This window comes from Macaca fascicularis, chromosome 19 (genome assembly GCF_037993035.2).
Source record: "Macaca fascicularis isolate 582-1 chromosome 19, T2T-MFA8v1.1".
Classification (NCBI taxonomy): Eukaryota; Metazoa; Chordata; class Mammalia; order Primates; family Cercopithecidae; genus Macaca; species Macaca fascicularis.
Window position 1 is genome coordinate 45,067,218 of NC_088393.1, and position 25,758 is coordinate 45,092,975.

At 47.5% G+C, this 25,758-nt stretch overlaps 1 protein-coding gene across 4 annotated transcripts in view; it reads left to right on the forward strand.

Annotated features, from left to right (window-relative positions):
- Positions 1–25,758, forward strand: part of SIPA1L3 (signal induced proliferation associated 1 like 3) — a 310,244-nt gene that overhangs the window by 114,211 nt on the left and 170,275 nt on the right. For all 4 annotated transcript variants that reach the window (XM_005589068.4, XM_015441297.3, XM_045380076.2 and 1 more), the window contains exon 2: positions 11,331–11,398. The gene's annotated coding sequence lies outside the window, so the exon portion shown is untranslated. The remainder of the gene's footprint in view (positions 1–11,330; positions 11,399–25,758) is intronic.

The window sequence follows — 25,758 nt, forward strand, 5'->3', positions numbered from 1 at the left end:
TGGCCTGGACCTTCAAGCCTTAAGTGACCAGAATCAGAGCAGGGACTTTCTCCGTGTGTCTGGTTGACCAGAGGGTGGGATTTTGAGGCTTGTCAGGGAGCATCAGTTCAAGAAACTTACCACATCACCAGCAATAAGAATAATGGTAGCTCTGGCCAGGTGCAGTGGCTCATACCTGTAATCTCAGCATTTTGTGAGGCTGAGGCAGGAGGATTCCCTGAGGTCAGGAGGTAGAGACCAGCCTGGGCCACTTAGTAAGACCCTGTCTGCACAAAAAAGAAATTTAAAAACATTACCCAGGTGTGGTGATGCACACCTGTAGTTCCAGCTACTCAGGAGGCTGAGGCGAGAGGATCACTTAAGCCTGGGAGTTCAAGACTGCAGTGAGCTCTATGATTGCACCACTGCACTCCACCCTGGGCAACCGAGTGAGACCCTGTCTCTAAATATATATATATAAATAACTAAACTCATGGTAGCTCACACTTAATTTATACTTAGTGCATAATAGATTTTGTTCTAAACAATTTGTGTGGAGTAACTTTTTACTTAATCCTCACAACACCCTTATTGTTATCCCCATTTTAGAGATGAGGAAACTGAGGCACAGAGAGGGTAAGCAACCATAGGCTTTCTCACTGTGAGTAATTTTTTTCCCCTTCACTTCCCTTTCAATGTGTTATGAATAACAGGATTAGAAAATAAAGCCTGACCTATTTTGGTAGATTGACCACTGTTCTGCCTTTCAGCTGATTAGCTGGGGTCTGGAGAGTGCTTTGTGGAAAGGCACCCAACAGTCGAAACCACACTGACAGGCTGTTTTCATAGCAGTGCAGGAAGGGGCTTAACTGTTGGCACATCCAGCAAATGGCTGGTGACAGGAAGAAAAAGGATCCACAGCTATGCAGAATTTCCGCAGCCCGTGAGCCTGGGGCCGGCTGACCACAGTGCCTGTGTGCCAGCGGACTGGGCCTGGCCTTTAAAATGACAGTCACCCCAGCTGCCCTTAGTAGTGTGTTAAGGAGAAAGAAGCTGTTCTCTCTTCAGGTCCCCAATAATTAGTTCGGGCACCAGGTCATCATTGTAGCTGCCTCTGATCAGCCATGCTCAGTGGAAATCTTTGAGTCCCACAATATATCTCTGAGTTGAGTCTTTATTTTTTTTATTTTTTTGAGATGGAGTCTCACTCTGTGGCCCAGGCTGGAGTGCAGTGGCACTATCTTGGCTCACTGCAACCTCTGCCTCCAAGCAATTCTCCTGTCTCAGTCTCCCGAGTAGCTGGGACTACAGGTGTGTGCCACCACACTCAGCTAATTTTTGTATTTTTAGTAGAGATGGGGTTTTGCCATGTTGGCCAGGCTGATCTCAAACTCTTGACCTCGGTGATCTGCCCACCTCAGCCTCCCAAAGTGCTGGGATTACAGGCGTGAGCCACCGCGCCCGGCTTTTAGCTGAGTCTTTTTGAGACCCCTTCAGGTCCATGTTGGTGGCTGTCTGCAGACTATCCAGGGTGGTGGCACAGCACATGGCCCCAGGCTGCAGCAGGTGTTTCAGTTAGGAATGATTCAGCCACAGCTAGTAGAATTCACAAGTGGCATTGTCACCTTAACACATAGGTGGTCCTTCATGTCCCATAACAATGTCCGGAGTGAGAGCCTGGCAGGTTCAGTGGCTGACAGGTCAACACCAGCACTGCTCTGACCCTCTTGCCACCATGGCCTTAAGATGGCTGTTGGACCCTGAGAACTCAGCCCATCTAGTCTGGGCTGGCTATTTCTGGGGACAAGGGGACTCTCTCAAATCCGGCTGTCACATCTGCCTGTCTACATTCCAAGATGGAGAAAAGGCAGACTGGCGAAAGGGAAAATGACTGTGTAGATGTAGATGAGTCTGACCCTTTTTTTTTTTTTTTTGGAGACAGACTCTTGCTCTGTCTCCCAGGCTGCGATGGAGTGATACAGTCATGGCTCACTACAGCCTCGGTCTCCTGGGCTCAAGTGATCCTCCTACCTTCCTGCCTCAGCCTCCCAAGTAGCTGGGACTACAGGTATATGCCTCCACGCCTGGGTAATTTTTATATTTTTTTAATAGGGATGGGGTCTCGCTGTGTTGCCCAAGCTGGTCTCTAACTCTTGGGCTCAAGGAATCTGCCAGCCTCGGCCTCCCAAAGTACCGGGATTACAGGCATGAGCCACCGCACCTCGAGTATGAATCCGATCCTTTTTGTGAGGAGAGGGGAAATGCTTTTCTAGAGTTCCTGAATGAGAAACCTCTGCCCTCCCCAAGGTTCTGAAGATATGTGCCTGTGCTGTCTTCCAGACATGTTCATATATTTCCTTTGGCATTTAGGTCTTTGACCCATCTGACATTGATGTCTGTATGTGGAAAGAGACAGAGTTCAAGGCTAAGCTCATATTCTTTGCTGTTGCATTTAGTAGGCACCATTGTTGGTGGTTCTAGAGCCAGACCCACTGGGTTCAAATCCCTCCTGGCTATGCCGTCTACTTGCTGTGTGATCTTGAGCAAGGTACCTTTCTGTACTTCAGTTTTCTGGTCTGTTAAAAATGGAGATCAGGCCAGGTGCGGTGGCTCACACCTGTAATCCCAGCACTTTGGGAGGCCAAGGTGGGCAGATCATGAGGTCAGGAGATCAAGACCATCCTGGCTAACACAGTGAAACCCCGTCTCTACTAAAAAATACAAAAAATTAGCTGGACGTGGTGGCGGGCGTCTGTAGTCCCAGCCACTTGGGAAGCTGAGGCAGGAGAATTGCTTGAACCTGTGAGGCAGAGCTTGCAGTGAGCCAAGATTACGCCATTGCACTCCAGCCTGGGCAACAGAACGAGACTTCGTCTCAAAAAAATAAAGAAAAAGAAAAAAATGGAGATCATAGTACAACCTACTTCTCAGGTTATTAAGAGGTTTAAATGAATTGGTAGTTAAAGAGCAGAAAACAGAGCCAGGAATGGTGGCATGCACCAGTAGTCCCAGCCACTCGGGAGGCTGAGGTGGGAGGATCACTTGAGCTCAGGAGGTCAAGGCTGCAGTGAGCTGATTGTGCCACTGCACTCCAGCCTGGGTGACAGAGTGAGACCCTGTCTTTAAGAAGAAAAATTGTAATTCCAGCACTTTGGGAGGCTGAAGTGGGCAGATCACAAGGTCAGGAGATTGAGACCATCCTGGCTAACACGGTGAAACCCTGTCTCTACTGAAAATACAAAAAAAAAAAAAAAAAGCCGGGCATGCTGGTGGACACCTGTAGTCCCAGCTACTCGGGAGGCTGAGGCAGGAGAAGGGTGTGAACCTGGGAGGCGGAGCTTGCAGTGATCTGAGATCATGCCACTGCACTCCAGCGTGGGCGACAGAGCGAGACTCCGTCTCAAAAAAAAAAAAGAGAGACGAAAAAACAAAACACAACTGAAAACAGTGCCTGGCATGTAGTAAGGAACCAAAAAAGAGCCCGCATCTCCAAGACAATCCTAAGTCAAAAGAACAAAGCTGGAGGCATCACGCTACCTGACTTCAAACTATACTACAAGGCTACAGTAACCAAAACAGCATGGTACTGGTACCAAAACAGAGATATAGACCAATGGAACAGAACAGAGTCCTCAGAAATAATACCACACATCTACAGCCATCTGATCTTTGACAAACCTGAGAGAAACAAGAAATGGGGAAAGGATTCCCTATTTAATAAATGGTGCTGGGAAAATTGGCTAGCCATAAGTAGAAAGCTGAAACTGGATCCTTTCCTTACTCCTTATACGAAAATTAATTCAAGATGGATTAGAGACTTAAATGTTAGACCTAATACCATAAAAATCCTAGAGGAAAACCTAGGTAATACCATTCAGGACATAGGCATGGGCAAAGACTTCATGTCTAAAACACCAAAAGCAACAGCAGCAAAAGCCAAAATTGACAAATGGGATCTAATTAAACTAAAGAGCTTCTGCACAGCAAAAGAAACTACCATCAGAGTGAAGAGGCAACCTACAGAATGGGAGAAAATTTTTGCAATCTACTCATCTGACAAAGGGCTAATATCCAGAACCTACAAAGAACTCAAACAAATTTACAAGAAAAAAACAAACAACCCCATCAAAAAGTGGGCAAAGGATATGAACAGACATTTCTCAAAAGAAGACATTCATACAGCCAACAGACACATGAAAAAATGCTCATCATCACTGGCCATCAGAGAAATGCAAATCAAAACCACAATGAGATACCATCTCACACCAGTTAGAATGGCGATCATTAAAAAGTCAGGAAACAACAGGTGCTGGAGAGGATGTGGAGAAATAGGAACGCTTTTACACTGTTGGTGGGATTGTAAACTAGTTCAACCATTATGGAAAACAGTATGGCGATTCCTCAAGGATCTAGAACTAGATGTACCATATGACCCAGCCATCCCATTACTGGGTTTATACCCAAAGGATTATAAATTATGCTGCTATAAAGACACATGCACACGTATGTTTATTGCAGCACTATTCGCAATAGCAAAGACTTGGAATCAACCCAAATGTCCATCAGTGACAGATTGGATTAAGAAAATGTGGCACATATACACCATGGAATACTATGCAGCCATAAAAAAGGATGAGTTTGTGTCCTTTGTAGGGACATGGATGCAGCTGGAAACCATCATTCTTAGCAAACTATCACAAGAACAGAAAACCAAACACCGCATGTTCTCACTCATAGGTGGGAACTGAACAATGAGATCACTTGGACTCAGGAAGGGGAACATCACACACTGGGGCCTATCATGGGGAGGGGGGAAGGGGGAGGGATTGCATTGGGAGTTATACCTGATGTAAATGACGAGTTGATGGGTGCAGCACACCAACATGGCACAAGTATACATATGTAACAAACCTGCACGTTATGCACATGTACCCTACAACTTAAAGTATAATAATAATAAATTAAAAATAAATAAATAAATAAATAAATACTTAGTAGGAAAAAAAAAAAAAAAATGAAAACCTTGTGCTTCAACCCAGAAAGAATTTGCACAGCCGCACATGGGTCTGGGGGCTCAGCAGGGAGCTCTGGGCCTGTCAGTAGATGAAGTTTGTCACTGAGGTTACCCTCTCTTCATCTTGACAAGAAGTTGCCAAATTGCTCTCCCAAAATGTTTGTTCCCATTTCCACCCCCACCCGCAGTGACTGAGCGTTCCCCTTACTCCACAACTTCAGCACATTTGGTGTTGTCAGCCTGGCATTTTGGCCAATCTGCTGTGCGTGGAATGGCCACACAGCATTTTTTTTTTCCCAGAGCAGCTTATCTGCAGAGGTCTGTCTGCGAGCCCATTCTGCCACCGAGTTACTCAGGCTGGGCTGCAGGCGGGACCACCATGGGGCCCCCAGCACAGTGAACTCCTCATAGCTGTGTTCAGAGCACCACACTAGCATGCTTATCTTCTGGAGAGGGTGAGGTGGTGGGGCCAGGGTTGCGGGGGGGCAAGGAAATGAGGAAGAGACCCTTAAAGTCAGTGACCCAACCTTCGTCATGTTGGTAGACCGCATCAATCAGCAAAAGAACCAGCGCTAAATCATTAGTATGTGCTATTAATAGAATGTAGGTCATAAGAGAAAACATGATTAATTGCAAGATGATCTCAGTGGCTGTTGAGGGCCTAGATTTTCCCAAGGCAAAGTCCTTTGCTCACATACCAGCTTTTCTTTGTTGGGATGTAGGCTAGAGGCAGCTGAATGAACAGATACTTCCCTAAGTCATTATTTCAAAGACAGGACAGGGATGGGTATAATGGGAATCTTCTCTAAATGAAGGATGGTTGAACCACTTTGTTAGTAGGTGAGTAATCCCTGATGCCACAGTGATGCTCTGGCGGTCTAGAAAGGAGAGTGAAGCTTACAGCAAAGGCTCCGGCGGGTTTGGTTCTTCCAGACCAGCCACTTATACAGCGGCACAGAAGAGAAAGGCCTGGCTGTCCCCCCATCACCACTCGGTCAAGAGAGAGTGCCTGTGGCCAGGCTGTCTTAGAGGCTGAGTAGACACTGCCCAGGGTGTTTATTCTGCTCCAAGTCAGAAACAGAAGAGAACCTCCTGCCATCTCTGGACACAGAGAGAGAAAAGAGCTGGTAGGCCTGGGCCCAGCTGGCTAATAATCTGCCCACTTAAAAGCAGATGCTGGCAACAGTCACAATCTCTGGGCTGTTAGATTGGCCTGCCCTTCTTCCTCGGGGGGTACCAGGTAAAGGAGAGTGGAGAGGTATGAGCAGATGATCCTTTCCATATGAACTGAGATAGAAATACGAGAGTGGAATAGAAAACCCAGGCCCAGAAGTACAGGTCCAGGAACAAAAAGGGGCAGGTGCTGCAGCCAGCCTTGAGGTCAGGAGAGAAGTGACCTGGTCAGCCCAGCAGAAACAGCTCACCTGGAGCCATGGTGATAATGCCTGCTTCACAGGGTTTCATGAGGGTTGAAATCAAGGTAATTAACATGTAAGTGTTCTGAAATGTAATGTGAAAGACTGGTTTTCAGTATGTTGATTATGGTGTTATGGAACTTTTGTCAGACACTTCCTTGTAGGCCCATTTTATAAAGCAGGAAAAAATGGAGCTGCCAGAGGTGAGATGAGGGTGTGGTGGCCTAGAGCCTCACTTGCAGCCTTTCTTTACCCTCTGCAGTCTCCTCGGAGGACTGTACTCAGGGGCGCTTAAGGTGAAACCTGGGGGTCTCAGGGAGCCCGGCACTGCCCCCAGTGGGCCCTGGGCCCCAAACAAGTCATTTACACATTTTGGACCCCAGTTTGCTTTTCCACCAAGTGAACAGACAAGTCAGATAGATCAAAGGATTCTTCACTTAGTTCCTACGGACAGGCGCTTCAGAAATCTTTGACATCTTTGAGACAGGCAGTATTTTGTGCTTTTTTTCCTGGAGAGACATGACATAGTTTTGTTTCGTCAACTTCTTAGAAGGGTCATGTTCGCCCAAACATGAAGGAGTGCTGTATTGATTTCTCAGGTCCCTTCCTGTGCTGTGAGTTTGTTGTAAGCGACAGAACCTCCCCAAGTCAAATTGACTTAAACTGCAAAGGGAAGTTAATGGTTCAGGGACCTGAAAAATCCCAGAGCTGGCCCAACTGGAGTCAGTACTCAGGTATTCTCATCAGGAATTTACCCCTCTTTATTTCCGGACTCTGCCTTTGTCAGGTTTAACTTCATTCTCGGCCCCTTCCTCCTGTTCCGCCTCTGCTCACCCTCAGGTGGCAAAGAAGTCCTCAGCAGTCCTCCTGCCTTACCGCCCATCTGTTTCCCCCAAGAAATTGCAGCAAAATGTCCAGGGCCCACTCTCATTGGCCATGCTTGGATCACGTGTCTCTCCCAGAGCCAATCCCTATGGCTGAGGGAGGAGACATTCGGGTCAGGGCGCCTCTCCCTCTTCCATTCTCTCATGGGATTCTGTTCTTGCTGTAAACCTGTAGGAAGTGAAGTGCTGGGCCCGTGTGTCACCTGTGTGATGAATGGGTCATGGCCATGGGTGTGCTGGCATTGTGGAAGCAAACCGAAGGGCATCGTCCCTTCCCAGGTGGTAGAAAATGGGACCCTGGGATACACAGGGTACTGGCTGGATTCCCGGATCTGTAGCCCTCCTTTGCTGCCGTTTCCACGGCTCTTTGGCATCTTCCTCTCTCCTGCATGAGGGACTGCGGGACGACGGGCATCCACAGCTCCCTCTAGTCGGCAGGAAGTAGGTTCCTGGCTGAGAGAGACTTGGCGCCACAGCACATAGCTGGTGATCAGCCTTTATAGAGCCATATGCATCACTTTAGAGAAAGAAAGGAGAAAAATTAGAGTGGCGGGAAAGCAATTTCCGTTGCAATTTAAAAGGCGGCTATTAAAATTTTACAAGAGCTTTATTGCAGGGGTTTTCTGATCATCCCAGGAATTTTTAAAATGGGAAGTCTAGTGATAAAGGAAAATGTTCTGGGTGCGTCTGGTTCCCTCCTGCCCTGCCAAGCATCTTGAAAACCACCATTGTGAGGGCTTCCTAGACCAGCTTAGCAATAGCAACGGCCCAAGAGGCCATTTCTGAGTGTTTTAAAAGCGGGTTTTTCCATATTTGCTGTTTCTATGTATAGTGACTGTTTCTAATTTTATTTTGTACTTTGCTAAATGGCCTGGTAGGGAGCTATGGGAATCGTCAAGAACAGCAGTTGCCTCTGCCCTTCCTGTGTTAGTTGAGAGTCATTTGGTTGTGTGAACAAATAGAAATTCAGGTCAGCTTGCTGAAGTATAAAAGGAAGTGGATGGACACAGGGCCTGGGAGATTCGGCTTGGAATGGTTTCAGGCATGGCTGGATCCAGGGCCTCATGAGGTTGCCAGGACATGTTTCCTTTTACCTCCTGACTCTGCATTCTTCTGTGCTGATTTTATTCTCAGGTAGGCTCTGAAGCAGCCCCTAACAGTTCCACAAGTAGATTCAACCAGCTTAGCAGCTCCAAGGGAAATAAACCATCTCTTTCCCCCATAGTCCCAGCATATATCATGGGGCTGGTGTTTACTGGCTCTGATCATCCTGGCTTTGGTGGCAGGGTCACCCTGGGCCATCGCTGAAGCTGGAACAGGGAAGGTGGTGCAGTGGCATTTTGGCCAGACCTGGATCACATGACCAGTCCCACCCCCACCCACAACCCATGGGTGGGGTCAGTCCCATAGGACTGAGTGGGAAAGGTGAGGTTCAAGGGGTTGACTGAGGAAAAGAAGTGGATGCAGGGTGGGCCAAAGCAGCCGACACCTGGAACCCCTTCCCATACTAACTTCACGAAGCTGAATCTGCCCCACACTCCCCAGTTGTTCTTTTCCCTTGGAACCTGCTCTGCCTTTACCCACTCTCAGATCTCCTTGAGGGGTTCTTAATCTCGGGTCCAGGGACCTTTGAAGGGTGGAAGTTTAGTGGGTTACGAGGTTGGCTGGGAAAAACATTACATCTCTATTTTCACTACCCTCTAACTGAAATTAACATTTTTTTATGCACAGGGCAATACACCACAATTGAATTAGCAATATCTGTGACTTTGTCACTACTAGAAATCACAGATATTCCCATATCACATTACAGTGTTGCAAATATCACAAAATATCATTTAAACACCTACCTATTTCTAAATCACTATAGTTATTGGATTCACTACTAGATCTTGTAATATAAAAGCATTAATAGGCCAGACGTGGTGGTTCACACCTGTAATCCCAGCACTGTGGGAGGCCAACATGGGCGGATCGCTTGATCCCAAGAGTTTGAGACCAGCCTAGCCAATGTGGCAAAACCCCATCTCTACTAAAAATACAAAAATTACCTGGGGTGGTGGTGTGCGCCTGTAAGCCCTGCTACTCAGGAGGCTGAGGCAGAATTGCTTGAGCTGGGGAGGCAGAGGTTGCAGTGAGCCAAGATGGCGCCCCTGCACTCCAGCCTGGGCAATAGATCAAGACTCCATCTCGGAAAAAAAGAAATTATTCTGAGGAGTCTGCAACTAATTCGCCAGGCTGCCAGTAGGAGTCCCTGGCATGAGAAAGGTTAAGAACCCCCTTGGGCTTCTCCAGGAACCCCAGAGGAATGATCATTGAAGTTGTCCCGATTCCTGAACCCTGGAGTATTGACTAGCTGCTCGCTAGGCTTCCTTCCTGGGAGGATTCCTGGAGGAGCTGACCCGCCTTTGAGGTTGGCGTGGATATTTGGGTAGCATTTGGACATTATGGTATTGGGGAAGTGGGGCAGGGAGGTGTTGCCAGCCCACAGTTGGCCCTGCGTTCATTGACCATCGTGACAGTGTGGTCTAGCCAGGTGGTCAGAAACAGGCTCTGGGACCAGGTTGCTGGGTTCACATCCTGGCTGTTGTATATAGTACACTTTTTTTTTTTTTTTTTTTTTAAAGAGAGAAACAGGGTTTTGCTATATTGCCCAGGCTGGTCTTGAACTTCTGAGCTCAAATAATCCTCCTATCTCAGCCTCTTGAGTAGCTGGGACTATAGGCAGGTACCACTGTGCCTGGCTTAGTATACTTTTGACTGACTGGGCAACCTCGCTAGTGGATCTCTTATGAATTCTGTGCCTCAGTTTCCTCATTTGTAACTTGGAAGTAATAATAGGATCTTCTTGGATGATGGGGAGAGTGAAATGAGTCAGCGCATGTCTGCTAGCACAGAGCCGGCACATTGGGAGGGATTGTTACTAGTGAATGGCCATTACATGTAGGACAGCTCTAGGCCCTCTCAGATCTCATCTCCTGACTTAGTGCCCAGCCTCTGCCGGTGCCCAGAATGTGATGCTGAACAATACAGACAGTGCCTTCTCCGCCTGGAGACATTCGTTCATCCATGGAATATTCACTTAAATATAAACAAGCATACTACATATTCAAAGGCATAAACTCATAAAGTTCCAAACCAGGACAAGTGCGATTTCTCTGTCATTCCTCTGCTCACAGTTGTCTGAGGAAATGTCCTTAGAATAGTCCTCCATCTGTCCCCTCCGCCACTGCTCACCCCTCATGCACCTCGTGCCAGCTCCACGGGCATCCTGGCTGCTCCTGAGATGCTCCACATCTGCTCCCGCCTCTGGAAGGCTCTTTCCCAGGTAGTCACACGGTCTGTGGTCTCATGTATTCACATCTCTGTCCCCTCGTCCAGGAGGCCTTCTCCGAGCTCTCCGTGTAAGGTCGCAGTCTCATCACTATGGCGTCGCCCCGCTAGGTTTCATCAAGGCTCCACTCCCTGACTTTGTGTTATATATTTGTTACTGTCCTCCTCCCCTACTAGACTGTCTGCTCCCTGAGGACAGCCACTTTGTCTTGGAGAACCCTGGTTGTATTCCTGGTGCCTGGCACGTAGCAGGTGTTCAGTAAATACTTTTTTTTCTTTTTTCTTTCTTTTTTTTTTTTTTTGAGACAGAGTCTTGCTGGAGCAAGGCTGGAGTGCAGTGGCACAGTCACCCAGGCTGGAGTGCAGTGGCACAGTCTCGGCTCACTGTAACCTTCCTCTCCCAGGTTCAAGTGATTCTCCTGCCTCAGCCTCCCAAGTACCTGGGATGACAGGTGTCCACTGCCATGCCCGGCTAATTTTTTGTATTTTTAGTAGAGATAGGGTTTTGCCACGTTGGCCAGGCTGGTCTTGAACTCCTGGCCTCAAGTGATCCACCCGCCTCGGCCTCCCAGAGTGCTGGGATTACACTCAACCATGTTCAGTAAATACTTGTTGAAAGAGTGAGTATGTGATTGACAGCTGGGTATTGCAGCAGGAAGGCTTAAGTTGGCCAGAGACCTAACCTCCTCTTTTTCTTCCATGTAGATGCACAGTCTCTGACGTCGGCTCTCCTGGGACCATCCAAGAGTTCTAGTGTCTAGAAGGTACTAACGGTGAGTACGGTGTGGCTGCTGGTTTGCTTAGAACTTTACAGCTCATACACATAAGCATCTTTATTATTTTTTTAATTACAAAAAAAAAAGTATCAAGGGAAAAATGAAAGTTTGCTTCACTGTTCTTCCCATCACTCGCAAGCCTAACATCTATCCCAGAGGTAATTACTGTCAGTCACTGGCTGGGTGCCCTGCCAGACCTTTTCCTGTACACAAACTTTCCTATGTGCACATATACACACTAATTTTGGTTCACTGTATAAGAAAAAGGAACCATGCTATGTGGTGCTTCTTGGCTTGCTTCCACCATCCCCAATAATAGTATGTTTTGAAGATCTTTGCTCATGAGCATACCTCAGTGTATCATACATTTCATATACTTTTATTTTTTTCTTTACTTTTTCATTCAATTTTTAAACCTTACATAGAGTAAAACTCTCTCTTTGGTGTACAGTTCTTTGTTTTGTTTTGTTTTGTTTTGTTTTGAGATGGAGTTTCACTTTTGTTGCCCAGGCTGGATTGCAACGGTGTGATCTTGGTTCACTGCAACCTCCGCCTCCTGGGTTCAAGCGATTCTTCTGCCTCAGCCTCCCGAGTAGCTAGGACTACAGACATGTGCCACAATGCCTGGCTCATTTTGTATTTTTAGTAGAGATGGGGTTTCTCCATGTTGGTCAGGCTGGTTTCGAACTCCCGACCTCAGGTGATCCGCCTGCCTCAGCCTCGGTTTTTTTTAGTTTTTTTTTTGAGGTGGAGTCTCACCCTGTCACCCACACTGGAGTGCGGTAGCGCCATCTCAGCTCACTGCAGTCTCCGCCTCCCAGGTTCAAGTGATTCTCCCGCCTCAGCCTCTCAAATAGCTGGGATTACAGGTGCCCGCCATTATACCTGACTGATTTTTGTATTTTTTGTAGAGGTGGGGTTTCACCATGTTAGCCAGGCTGGTCTTGAACTCCTGACCTCAGGTGATGCACCTGCCTCAGCCTCCCAAAATGCTGGGATTACAGGCGTGAGCCCCAGCGCCTGGCCGGTATACAGTTCTTTGAATGCAGACAGTTGTAGATAGTTGTGAAACTGCCACCATGATCAAGATTCAGAGCAGCCCCACTGCCCCACGATGTGAATGTACTGGTTTCTCTGTTGGTTAAAAATATGAGCCAGGTGTGGTGGCTCACACCTGTAACCCCAGCACTTTGAGAGGATGGGGCTGGAGGATTGATTGAGCCCAGGCACTCGAGACCAGCCTGGGCAACTTAGTGAGACCCTGTCTCTACAAAAAATACAAAAATTAGCTGGACGTGGTGGCGCACACTTGCAGTTCCAGCTACACTGGGGCTAAAGTGGAAGGGTCACCTGAACCAGTGGAGGTCAAGGCTGCTGCGAGACCCTGTCTCAAAAAAAACTAAAAATTAAAATAAATAAATACATACACACATGTATATGGCATGGGTAATGGGTATTTACACATATTTAAAATATATACATATGGCAAATACTTACCTGTGCTGTATAGGTTTCAAATATGTTATATTTAGGTTTTTGGGTTGGTTTGCTAGTGAACATTCTCTTTTGTTTCTGTGGGTGGGTTCTAAGCAGTGGCGTGAGACCCCAGCTGCATGTCAGTTTGCAGTGAAGGCTTCCAGGACGATCCCCAGCTTTGTTGGGAGGGGGCATTGTCTGATCCTTGAAGAAACAAGAGACCATACCAGTGTGGGAAGTGTAAAGGGGAGGATTGTGGCCTTCAGAACCTGGATGCAGGTAGCTGTGTCAGCCGAGCTGCGGGAACTGAGTGGCTCTGGATGGAGTTTCTCTCTCCTGGACATTTAGTGGTTCCGTCACATTCCCTCATCCTGGCAGTCTTGCCTGGGTAACTGAAGCTGGTGTGTGGGACAGTGACTAGAGGCCAGATTTCTGTCAAAGGATGCTTCCTAGCACAATTCTTGATTACTTTTATTTTGAAGTGATTTGAGAATTATTAAAAAGTTGTGAAAATGGTTACAGAGTCCACATGTCTACCCTACATCCAGCTTCCCCTATGTTACCATCTTATACAACTGTAACACAGGGATCAAAACCAGGAAATTCACATAGCCCAGTACGATTAACTCAATGACAGACATTAATCACATTTCACCAGTTTTTCCACTGATGTCCTTTTTTGTTCCAAGAGTCTATTCTTGATCCCACACTGCATTTGGTTTTCATGTCTCGTTAACCTCCTCCAATCTGGAACAATTCCTCCATCTTTCCTAGCCTTTCCTGACCTGGACACTTTGGAAGAGGACTGCTCTGGTATTTTGTTGTGTGCATCAACTTGGGTTTTTCTGATGTTTTCTCATGACCTCATTGAGGTTATTCATTATTTAGAACGATGCCACACAGGCAGCATGCCCTCCTCAGTGCATCTTTGTGCGGGTCTATGATATTGGTGCATCGTATTTCTGGTAATGTTCACCTAGATCACTTGGTTAAGCTGCTGTGTGTCAGATTTCTCCATACTAAAGTTACACTTTTCCCTTTGTAATTAATAGCTATCTTGGGGCACTCCAGGCCAGGAGTTTGAAACCAGCTAGCTCTAAAAAAATAAAATAAAAACAAATTAGCCAGGTGTGGTGGTGCACACTTGTAGTCCCAGCTACTCAGGAGGTTGAGGCAGGAGGATCCCTTGAGCCCAGGAGGCAGAGAATGCCGTGAGCTGAGATCGTGCCACTGTACTCAGCCTGGGTATCAAGACCTGGTAGCAAGACCTGGGTAGCAAGAGCAAGACCCTGTCTCTTTAAAAAAACAAAACAAAACAAAACAAAAAAATGCTACCTTTGGGGAGAAACTTTGAGGCTATGCTAATATCCCACATCCCGTTTTTCCTCAAACTTCCTCCCACTAATTTTAGCATCCATTGGTGGCCAAGGTCTTGTCTACAGCAGTTATTGCTGTGCTGTTTCCCTGATGGCAGTTTTTGTGTGCCTCTCATTCCATCTACATTTATTAATTGAAATTCTTCTGTAAGGAAGACCTGTCCCTTCCGCCTTACTTATTTCTTTATTTAGTTACTAATTTATATCCTATAGGCTATATTTGTTTTAATCTAGCACATTGCTTTTTAATGTGATAAAAGGCCCCAGATCCCAAGTAAATTCCGAGCATTGCCTCACACAGCAGGAAGACCGGCATTTTTCCTAGCTGGTAACCAGGGCCTTAGGGAACTTGGAAAGAACAAGAACAGGTTTCATTTGTTCATTCATTTTCCTTCACTCAGCAAATGTGCATTTGAGCACCTACTAGGAGCACTAGGGATTCAGGAATGAACAAAACAAACTCCTTACCTTAAGGGAACGGACATCCTACTGGAGAGTAACACAGTAAACAGATAAAAAGTGAATATAGGGCTGGGCACAGTGGCTCACACCTGTAATCCCCTCACCTTCACGAGGCTGAGGTGGGCTGATCACTTGAGGTCAGGAGTTCGAGACCAGCCTGGCCAATATGGTGAAACCCCGTCTCTACTAAAAATACAAAAAAAAAAATTAGCCAGCCATGGTGGCACACAACTGTAATCCCAGCTACTCAGGAGGCTGAGGTGGGAGGATCGCTTGAACCCAGAGGCAGAGGTGGCAGTGAACCAAGGTCGTGCCACTGCAATCCAACCTAGGTGACAGAGCGAGACAGGGTCTCAAAAAAAAAAGAAAAAGAAAAGGTGAATATAGGATAAGTTAGATGTATATAGTGTATATAGGATGTATATAGGAGTATATAGTGATGAATAAAGCAGGGAAGGAGATTGGCCTCACGGCAATTTTTAGACAAGGTGACCAAGGAAGGCCTCTTTGAGGAGGCCCTGAATAGAGGAGGGAGTGAGGCGGTCCCCGGCCTGATTCATCCACAGCCAGCTGGGAGATTGCAGTCAAATCATCTCCCTTCTGAACAGTTTCTGTGAACAGGAAATGTGTTCCCTCTCCGAGGGGCAGCCCTGCTCAGTGGGGACCAGTCTTATCCCCGAGTATTGCCAGATCTGATGTTCCCCGCAATAGGAAAGGAAAGTGAAGAATTTTTTGCCAGTCCATTAAACCCAAATTATGCTACATCAGATAATGAATATGACTCTATTTTGTTTTCATTGTGTTTGTTTTTTAAGTTTCCTTTTCTTTGTAGCAAGAGATAGCAATTTTTCATTTTTAGTGGTGATAGAGATTCTTTTAAAATACATAAAGCTTGAACATCACTTCAGGGCTGGATGCGGTGGCTCACCCTATAATCCCAGCTCTTTGGGAGGTCAAGGCAGGAGAATCGCTTGAGGCCAGGAGTTTAAGACCAGCCTGGGCAGCAGAGTGAGACTCCATCTCTACAAAAAATGTTCAAAGTAGCCAGGCGTGGTGGCATGCACCTGTAGTCCCAGGTACTCGGACAGCTATGGCAGGAGGATCACTTGCGCCCAGGAGGTTGAGTCCACGCTACTGTACTCCAGCCCCGGGCAATAGAGCAAGAGAGATACGTGTGTGCGTGTGTAAATAATTGTACAGATGGGGAGCAGATACAGCTGAAAAGAAAGGGTGGAACACAGCGACTGGGCTTGGTAAGCACTGTATGGCTCAGCCACCCACTGTTTTTCCTCTGGGTCAGGGGTTCTCAGCAGTGGGCCTGAGCTGAAATTGGCAAACAATTACCATGGGTGTGTGCCTTGAGCCATTTGCATCATGGCGTGTGCATCCGCCGGGAATGTCTTCAAGTTTCAGGAACAGAAACCCCCACTCACCACAGCTTGATTGAATGAGGGCTGATTTCTTGCCCACTACAAGCACACCTGGAGGTGCTTGGCTGCCAGTGTTAGTTTGGTGGCTGGGCAGTGTCAGGGCAGAGCCGCTTTGATTCTCTTGGCCTTTCCCCTCATGGACATAGTTGCTGCTGCCATGTCGCGTAGCCTCCCCTAGCTCCAAGGAAGGTGGCAAATGTTATTTAACTTTTCAGCCTTTCCTGAGGAGGAAGGCAGAGAAAAAAATGAATTGAGTGTATCTGTTGGGGTAGCCAGCCAGTACTGCCTGGCTCCATGGGGAAGGAAAAGCAGTAATAATGAACATTAATGGGTGCTGACTCTGTGCCAAGCCCTGCCGTAAGCGCCTCACGTGCATGATCTCATTCAGTTCTTACAACTACACTAAGACGTCACTGCTATGATATCCCCATGGTAATAATGAGGAAACTGAGGCACGGAATGGTGAAGCTGCCTGCCTGCCAAGTAGAGGAGCTGGGGCAGGGGGGCATGCAGCCTGGGTCCAGGGCCCCCATTCTTAGCCACTACACTTTGTTGCCTCATAAGAGGTCTGGGGTGGGGTGGGGTGGAGGGGCCCAGGCTGCTCACTGTCTGGCCTGGGTTTAAATTCTTGCAGCAAGGCGGAGCCCAGCAGCATGTTTTGCTTTGGGGAAGTTGTGATCATTAAAAAACTGTCTTGTGAATCGCATCCGCCCCTGTGTAACTAACTACCTCCCACATGTTCAGGTCCAGTCCTTGGGAGCAGCACCCGCTGCACGTCTTATTCCTGGCAGCCGTGCAGGGACTTATAAGCTCATAAGCGGCTGAGGGAACCCCTCTCAGCCTCCCTTTTTCCAAACAAACTATACCTGTGCTTTTAGTTATTCTTCCCAGGATGAGGCTTCTAGCCTGTTATTTCTCTGGAGGTCTGCTGGTTGATTGCCCACACATTTGTTATGTGCTTCCTCTGTGCCTGTCCCTGTAGAGTAGTGGGGATGCAGTGGTGGCTGGGCCAGCCTCACGACTGGGTGGCTCTGCCCTCATGGGGTTCCCCGTCCGGTGAGGGAGCAGGCCCTCAGACCCCCGAGTGGTCAGGTCTGTGATGGAGGAAGCCCAGGAGAGTGGGAACCCAGCAGAGGTGCCCAACCCAGCCTAGGGGTCAAAGAGGGCTCCTGGAAGCAGCTTTTGGGCTTTGGAGGTGGAATAGAGATTCATCAAGGAGCAGCGTCTACCATCTTCTCCACTTGCCTTTCTTCAGTGAAACTCTCACGACAGCTCTCCTTTCTGAACTTCTGTTCCCCTCCTTAGTAAAATGAAAGGTTCAGACTTGGGTCTCCATCCATCCTTCCAACCAACCATCATTGACTGGACATCTCCCATGTTCCTGCTCCTCTGCTGGGCACGAGACTTACTCCCATATACAGTATGTTGGGAAGTTCTGCAGGTAAACAACCCAGAGTGATAAGAGTTCTAATAGGGGAAGCCATGGGGCTGTGGGAAGCCTGAGGAGGCACCTAACGGTGACTTGGAGTTTGGGGACAAGCTTCTCCAGGGAGATGAAACAAAAATGGGTTGACACGGTGGCCAAGAGCACAGGTTTCCAGAGTCCAGCTGACCTGGGGTCTAGTCATAGCTGAGCCCCTAACTAGCCCTAAATGGGCAGCTTAATTCTGGGAGCTTCCATTTTCTCCCAAGGTGGTTGTAAGGATTAAGATGGGATTATGAATTACAAGTACCTAGGACAGTACCTCGCACAAGAAGTCACATAATAGATGATAATGAGATGATGATGATGAGATGATGGTGGCGGCGGTGGTGGAGGTGGTGATGATGATAATGAGGAGGTGGAGGATGGTGGCATCTTGCATTCATTAGCGCATACTGCACGTTGGAGGTTAGGTGGCTTAGTAACAGCCTGTAAGATAATAAGCGTGAGCTGCTGCTGTTGTGATTATTCATTCACCAGACATGTGAGGGGTCGCCCTGCCCCCCGCCCTGAGCTGGCACAGGGCTAGCTATAGCAGGACTGTGTTTTGGGAGCAGGGCTCGTACAGCGGAAGCCTGGGCCAGGAATTTCATGGAACAAGTTGGGAGTTTCTTTGGTGTGTGTTGGAAACCCATGGCTCCCGGCCTCCTGGTCCCCTTTCTTGTTCATTCCTCAGACTTTTCAGCACTGGCCTCAAGAGTGTAGGCTGCCCTTGACCTCTGTGGCCAGCATGCATGGATGCTCTGCTCAGCCCATCAGCCAAGCCCCAAATTAGACCTGACAGTGTGATTTATTCTCTAGGATGGAGCCAGGAGGGCACAGCCCCAGTGGGTGATTCGGAGGGAAGGTTGTCAGCCCGAATTAGCCCAGGCTTTTCATGCAGCCTTGCTGGTTCAGCTTCCTCTGTCTACGAGGGTTTTCCAGGGTGTTGCTGGCTTCAGCACTGCCTCCTCCCCCGTCCCCAGGGACGGACACTTGGCTGTGATCCCTGAGGAGCGTGTGTGCTGAGGGCTGCCCAGGCAGGCCCTGTCTGAAGGCAGTGGAGGCTCTGGGTCGTTTCATCTGCCCCGTCAGGAGCCCAGAGTGGCGGCTCCCTGTGGAGTGCTTGGCCCATTCCCCGCTTCCTGTTCTTTCACTGAGTTCCATGCGGGGTGGCTGGAGGCCGTTTCCCTGCTCCACACCTTCCGGTCGGTGATCACAGCGTCTCTGCTTTCTAGCTGCCTTCATTCATTCACAAGAATGCCTCTGATGGGCGAGTTTCTGCTGCAGTAACAGATTAACCCTGAAATCCTAGAGGTTGGACACAACAGATGTCCATTTCTTACTCGTGACCTGGGCAGGTCAGGTGGGAGGGCTTAACCTTGTACCTCAGGGACCCAGGCTGACAGGAGCACCCCCGCTCCCCCTCCCGGCCCATCCCCGTTTTGAAGCTTCACAGGCTGCAGAGACACGACGGCAGGAGAAGGGGACGGAGAGTTGCACAGCAGCACTTAGATGCCGAGGCCCAGAAGCCACATGTTCACTTTCACCTGTACCCAGAACTGTCACACGGTTCTGCCTAACTGCAAGGGGCTAGAAATATGATACTCAGTGAGCAGTAACTCTCACAGCCACGGTGGACAGGTGGGGTATTTATGCAGCACCTACTGTGTGCCAGGCCTTCTCAGGGCTCTAGAAATGCAGAGGTGTCCCCCGCCTTCCTGGAGCTCATAGTTTAGTGGTGGAAACCGAATTGAAGTAATTACAGCAACAGCTGTGTGATTATGTCTGCACTAAGTGCTCTGGCGGAGGAGCCCAGAGGGCCGTGACAGCATATCTGAGAGCCCGGACGTGTCTGGAGAGGTCAGGGAATGTCTGTCATAAGGACTGACGTTTGGGAGGAGGCCCGAAGGATAAGTAGACCTTCCCCCAGTGGGGGCGAGGAATGGGGAGAGAGTCCCTGGTAGAGGGAAACACATCAGCGGAGCTGCGGACGTGGGAAGGAGCTTGACTCTGCGAAGGAACTGGAAGAAGACCTGTGTAACTGCAGGGTCAAGAGCTGGGAGAGGTAGGTGGGGGCAGATGGTGCCGGGTCTGGCTGGCGGTGAGGAGGAGGCTGGGACTTGGAACACCTGCCTTTTGGAGCTGTTGAAAGAATCAAATGAGCTCAGTCATTCTCTTAACAAATGCTGAGTTCCCACTCTTTGGCAGCGGGTGTTCCAGCAGCGAACAAGACGACAAATATCCCTGTTCTCAGAGCCGGCATTCGAGGCGGGGGACACAGACAATGAACCAGGCAGATACATAGGATAATTTTTACCTGGTGTAAAAAACTGCTGACTAGTAAATAGAGTAAAATGATAAAGAGCGTATGGATTGGAGGCTTTTGGCTCCAGGTAACGGCAACCCCCATTGACTCAGACTTAAGCAGTCAGGCCCCCCACCTCCAAGTCTGAGGGTTCTTTGGACCCTGTGAGCTGGTGACACAGCAGCTCGACAATAGCATGGAGGACTGTCCGTCACGGTGCCTTCATCTTAAAGCAGGCCCCTTCTATGGTCAGAGGATGGCAGGTGGGGATGCCCTGGGCAGTATCGGGGCAGGTAGTGGGAGATTTTTCAAACTCTGCATGTCCCAAAGATCTGCCACTAGCGTGCCTTGGTGACAGTGAATTCTAGAAGCCAGTGTGAGAGTAAGGAGGAGGCTGTTGCTCTAGTCTAGGTGGGAGATGCCGGAGGATGGGACCAGGGTAAGGAGTGTGGAGGGAGAGGAGGGGGCAGGTTCTGGGTACAGTTTAGGGCTTGCTAAAGGCATGGCTGCTGGAAAGGAGCACAGAGCAGACACACACACAGATGTCCATTGTGTACTGTATCGTCCTCATGTAAAAGTCATGTGCAGGCCCAACGCGGTGGCTCACACCTCTAATCCCAGCACTTTTGGAGGCCGAGGCGGGCAGATCACCTGTCAGGAGTTCGAGACTAGCCTGGCCAACATGATGAAACCCCATCTCTACTAAAAATACAAAAATTAGCCAGGCGCGGTGGTGGGCGCCTATAATCCCAGCTACTCAGGAGGCTGAGGCAGGGAGAATTGCTTGAACTCAGGAGGCAGAGGTTGCAGTAAGCCAAGTCATGTCACTGCACGGTAGCCTGGGCGACAGCAATACTCCATCTCAAAAAAAAAAAGAAAGAAAGAAAAAAAAAGTCATGTGCATGTTACAGAGTCTGAGAAATCCTACAGGAAAGAAACGCGCTTCTTTGACTGTGGAACACTTTTGTTTTTGAAAGACACCTAGGAACATCTTGTACAGTATAATTTGGAAAATGTTTAATAATGATTCCCATCCTTGCTGTACGTTAGAATTATGTTAGCAATTTTAAGAAATCCCAAGGCCTGGGTCTCACCCTGGACCAATTCAGTTAGAATTACTGAGTGACATTATAAAGCTGTATTATTTGTTTGCATTTCTTTAATTTTTTAATTTTTATTTTTTGGAGACACAGTCTCACTTCGTCACCCAGGCTGGAGTGCAGTGGCACAATCTTGGCTCACTGCAACCTCCGCCTCCCAGGTTCAAGCAATTCTCTTTTTTTTTTTTTTTTTTTTTTTTTTTTTTTTTTTGAGACGGAGTCTCACTCTGCCGCCCAGGCTGGAGTGCAGTGGCGCAATCTCAGCTCACTGCAAGCTCCACCTCCCCCGTTCTCGCCATTCTCCTGCCTCAGCCTCCTGAGTAGCTGAGACTACAGGCGCCCGCCACCGCGCCCAGCTAATTTTTTTGTATTTTTAGTAGAGGCGGGGTTTCACCGTGGTCTCCATCTCCTGACCTTGTGATCCGCCCGCCTCGGCCTCCCAAAGTGCTGGGATTACAAGCTTGAGCCACCGCAATTCTCATGCCTCAGCCTCCCGAGTAGCTGGGACCACAGGCGTGCACCACCACGCCTGCTAAGTTTTTGTATTTTAGTAGAGACGAGGTTTCACCATGTTGCCCAGGGTGGTCTTGAACTCCTGAACTCAGACAATCCACCTGCCTGGGCCTCTCACAGTGCTAGGATTACAGGCATGAGCCACCTCGCCCAGCTTGCGTTTCTGATTATCAAAGTAATACTTGTTTGTTGTTTAAAAAAAGAAATCAAAGGACCCATAATGCCCCAAGATAATCTTTTACGAGCTGGTGTGTGTCTTCCAGATTTTTTTCAATGCTTGTACCTAAAAAATACCATATGTGCCCCAGAACAAAGTGGTTCAATAGCTTTCCAAAGAGATGGAAAAAAAGTTTGCGGTTGGTGGGGAGGGCGTAGTGGCTCATGCCTGTAATCCCAGCACTTTGGGAAGCCGATGCGGGTGGATCACCCGAGGCCAGGACTTCGAGACCAGCCTGGCCAACATGGTGAAACCCCGTCTCTACTAAAACTACAAAAATTAGCCTGGCGTGGTGGTACATGCCTGTAATCCCAGCTACTCCGGAGGCCGAGGAAGGAGAATCACTTGAACCTGGGAGGCGGAGATTGCAGTGAGCCAAGATCACGCCAATCTACTCCAGCCTGGGTGACAGAGCAAGACTCCATCTTAAAAAAAAAAAAAAGTTTGGGGGCCTACCTGAAATGTTAGGGATTTGGACAACGTAATCAGCTGCCTTTCTGTATTTTCTAATTGATTAATTTTGTGACATGTTTGGAATCCAGATATCAAAAATGTTGAATTCAGCAAGGTACAGTGGCTCACGCCTGTAGTCCTGTCCCTTTGGGAGGCATAGGAGGGAGGATGACTTGAGGCCAGGAGTTCGAGACCAGCCAGGGCAACATAGCAAGACCCCATCTCTACAAAGAAAAAAAATAGCCAAGTGTGGTGGTGCATGCCTGTGGTCCCAGCTACTCGGGAGGCTGAGGTGGGAGGATCACTTGAGCCCAGGAGTTGGAGTCTGCAGTGAATCATAACTGTAACACTGCACTGCAGCCTGGGCAGCAGAGGGAGACCCTGTCTCAAAGGAAAAAGAGAAAATTGGACTCAAAATGTTCCGTATATCCTCTCACATGTCATAAAACAGCGTTAGTCATACTTTTCCCAGGCATCCTTATTACAAGAGTCACTTTTTGAGTCATCTACACATATTTCCAGAGTACACTGTCTCCACGTCTATCTGAAGCATTTGTGATGTGGCACCCCTTGAATTTGTGTATATTGCCACTGGAAACTGTATCCCAGCACTCAAGAAGCCATTCCTCTACCATTAGACAGTTTTTTGTTTTTTTTTTTTAACACCTCTTTTAGGAATTGGTGATCTCTACAGCCACTCACTGTTAGGTTTGTTTAAAAAAACCAACTCAGATGTTTAAGGATAGTTACTGAACATGGGTAAGTGGCTGAGTAAACGTGAACATATAAAAGTGGTTATATAATCGCCTGTTTGTGAGTCAATCAGACTCATCATTCCAGTGTGAATAAGAAATGACAACTTAGGAAAATTTCTCCATGTACTTTCTTCCCCCACAGTGGCACTTTGCTTTAAGACAGTTTTCAGTGCTATATTACACATCCTTTTTATAAAAAATTCGAAATTCTAGTTTAAATGCCCCATTCAAGACTTTCACCTGAAGTATTTTGTTTAAATTGGTTAAACATGGCTTAAAATTATTTGTCCCTATCTTGCTTTTCTTTTTTTCTTTTTTTCTTTTTTCTTTTTTGAGACGGAGTCTCGCTCTGTCGCCCAGACTGGAGTGCAGTGGCCGGATCTCAGCTCACTGCAAGCTCCGCCTCCCGGGTTCACGCCATTCTCCTGCCTCAGCCTCCCGAGTAGCTGGGACTACAGACGCCCGCCACCTCGCCCAGCTAGTTTTTTGTATTTTTTAGTAGAGATGGGGTTTCACCGTGTTAGCCAGGATGGTCTCGATCTCCTGACTTCATGATCCACCCGTCTCGGCCTCCCAAAGTGCTGGGATTACAGGCTTGAGCCACCGCACCCGGCCCTCCTATCTTGCTTTTCAAAGGAATCTTTATTTATTTTATTATTATTATTCCTTTTTTTTTTTTTTTTTTGAGATGGAGGCTCACTCTGTCACCCAGGCTAGAGTGCAGTGCCTCGATTTCAGCTCACTGCAACCTCTGTCTCCAAAGTTCAAGCAATTCTGCCTCAGCCTCCTCAGTAGCTGGGATTACAGGCACCCGCCAACACGCCGAGCTAATTTTTATTTTAATTAATTAATTAATTAATTAATTTATTTATTTATTTTTGAGATGGAGTCTCGCTCTGTCACCCAGGCTGGAGTGCAATGGCGCGACCTCACCTCACTGCAACCTCCGCCTCCTGGCTTCAAGCAATTCTCCTGCCTCAGCCTCCTGAGTAGCTGGGATTACAGGCGTGTGCTACCATGCCTGGCTAATTTTTGTATTTTTAGTAGAGACATGGTTTCACCATGTCGGCCAGGCTGATCTTGAACTCTTGACCTCGTGATCCACCCAACCTCAGCCTCCCAAAGTGCTGAGATTACAGACGTGAGCCACCACACCAGGCCCCAGCTAATTTTTGTGTTTTTTGTTTGTTTGTTTTTAGTAGAGACCGAGTTTTGCTGTGTTGGCCAGGCTGGTCTCAAACTCCTAACCTCAAGTGATCCACCTGCCTCAGCCTCCAAAGTAGCTGGGACCACAGGCACAAGCCACCACACCCAGCTAAGTTTTAAATTTTTTATAGAGACAGGTCTCACTATGTTGCCCAGGCTGGTCTCAAACTCTAGTCTCAAGTGATCTTCCTGTCTCAGCCTCCCAAAGTGCTGGGATTACAGGTGTGAGCCACCACACCTGGCACTTTGCTAATTTCTTACTTGGTTATTTTTTTCTGATATTGAGTTGTAAGAGTTCTTCATAAATTTTGGATATTAACCCTTTGTCAGATATGTGGTTTGCAAATATTGTTTCCTAGTCCATAGGTTGACTTTTCATTTTGTTAATTGCTTCCTTTGCTGTGCAGAAGCTTTTTAGTTGGATGTAGTCCTGTTTATTTATTTTTGCTTTTGTAGCCTGAGCTTTTGGTGTGATGTTCAAAAAATAATTGCCAAAGCCAGTGTTGAGGAGCTTTCCCCCATGTTCTTTTCTGGGAGTTTTATGGTTTCAAATCTTACATTTAGGTCTTTTATCCACTTGGAGTTTATTTTTGTGTATGTTATAAAATTTCATTCTTTGAAGGGCTCAGTTTCATTCTTATTGACCACTTATGTTTGGATTTATTTCTGGGCCCTCTATTCTCTTCTGTTTTTATGTCAGCACCATACTTTTTTGATTACTATAGCTTTGTAATATAATTTTAAATCAGGAAGTGTGATGCCTTCAACTTTTTATTTCTCAGTGTTGCTTTGGCTAGTTAGGGTTTTTTTGTGGCTACATATAAATTTTAGGATTGCTTAAAGAGCATGTTTACAGAGACTTATCACACTTGGAATTGTGGGATCAAGCCCTTGGGAATACTTACCAAGTCTCCTATAATATATGCCTCCCTTTCTATTATTTTCCAAACTAGCATCATTTAAGTTTTTGAAAGCTAATATGTCTTTCCCAAAGAGCACTTGTTCCAAAATAAAATAAGGTGAAAGACCCTGAAATATAGCTACTTTTTTTAAGGATAATATTTTGGGTATATCTTGCTTTATCTTTGGTTACATCTTGTATCCAAAATAAATGAAGTTAACCACTGACAAATAACTAGCTCATTAGTGTTTGACCTTCCTGCAGGAGCTGTAACTAGTTCTCTCACATCCCCAGCTTGACCTCACTCATTCATTCATTCATTCGACATTGATTTATTTCCTGTCAGCTGCCCTGAAAGCCAGTAGTAAAGATGGCCTTTGGAATGTATTGGAATCCCAGCCCTCCCTTTCTACCTCTATGACCATGGCCAAAGCACTTACCTTCCTGTGCCTCAGTTTCTCCATCTGTAAAACAGAGGAGATAATGCTGCCTACGTCATAATGTGGTTGTGGGCATTCAAGGATTTAAAACAGATCCATGGGCCAGGCACGGTGGCTCACACCTGTAATCCCAGCAGTTTGGGAGGCCGAGGTGGGCGGATCACTTGAGGTCAGGAGTTCCTGACCTCCTGACCTCAAGTGAGGTACATACCTGTAATCCCAGCTACTGGGGAGGCTGAGGCAGGAGAATCTGGGAGG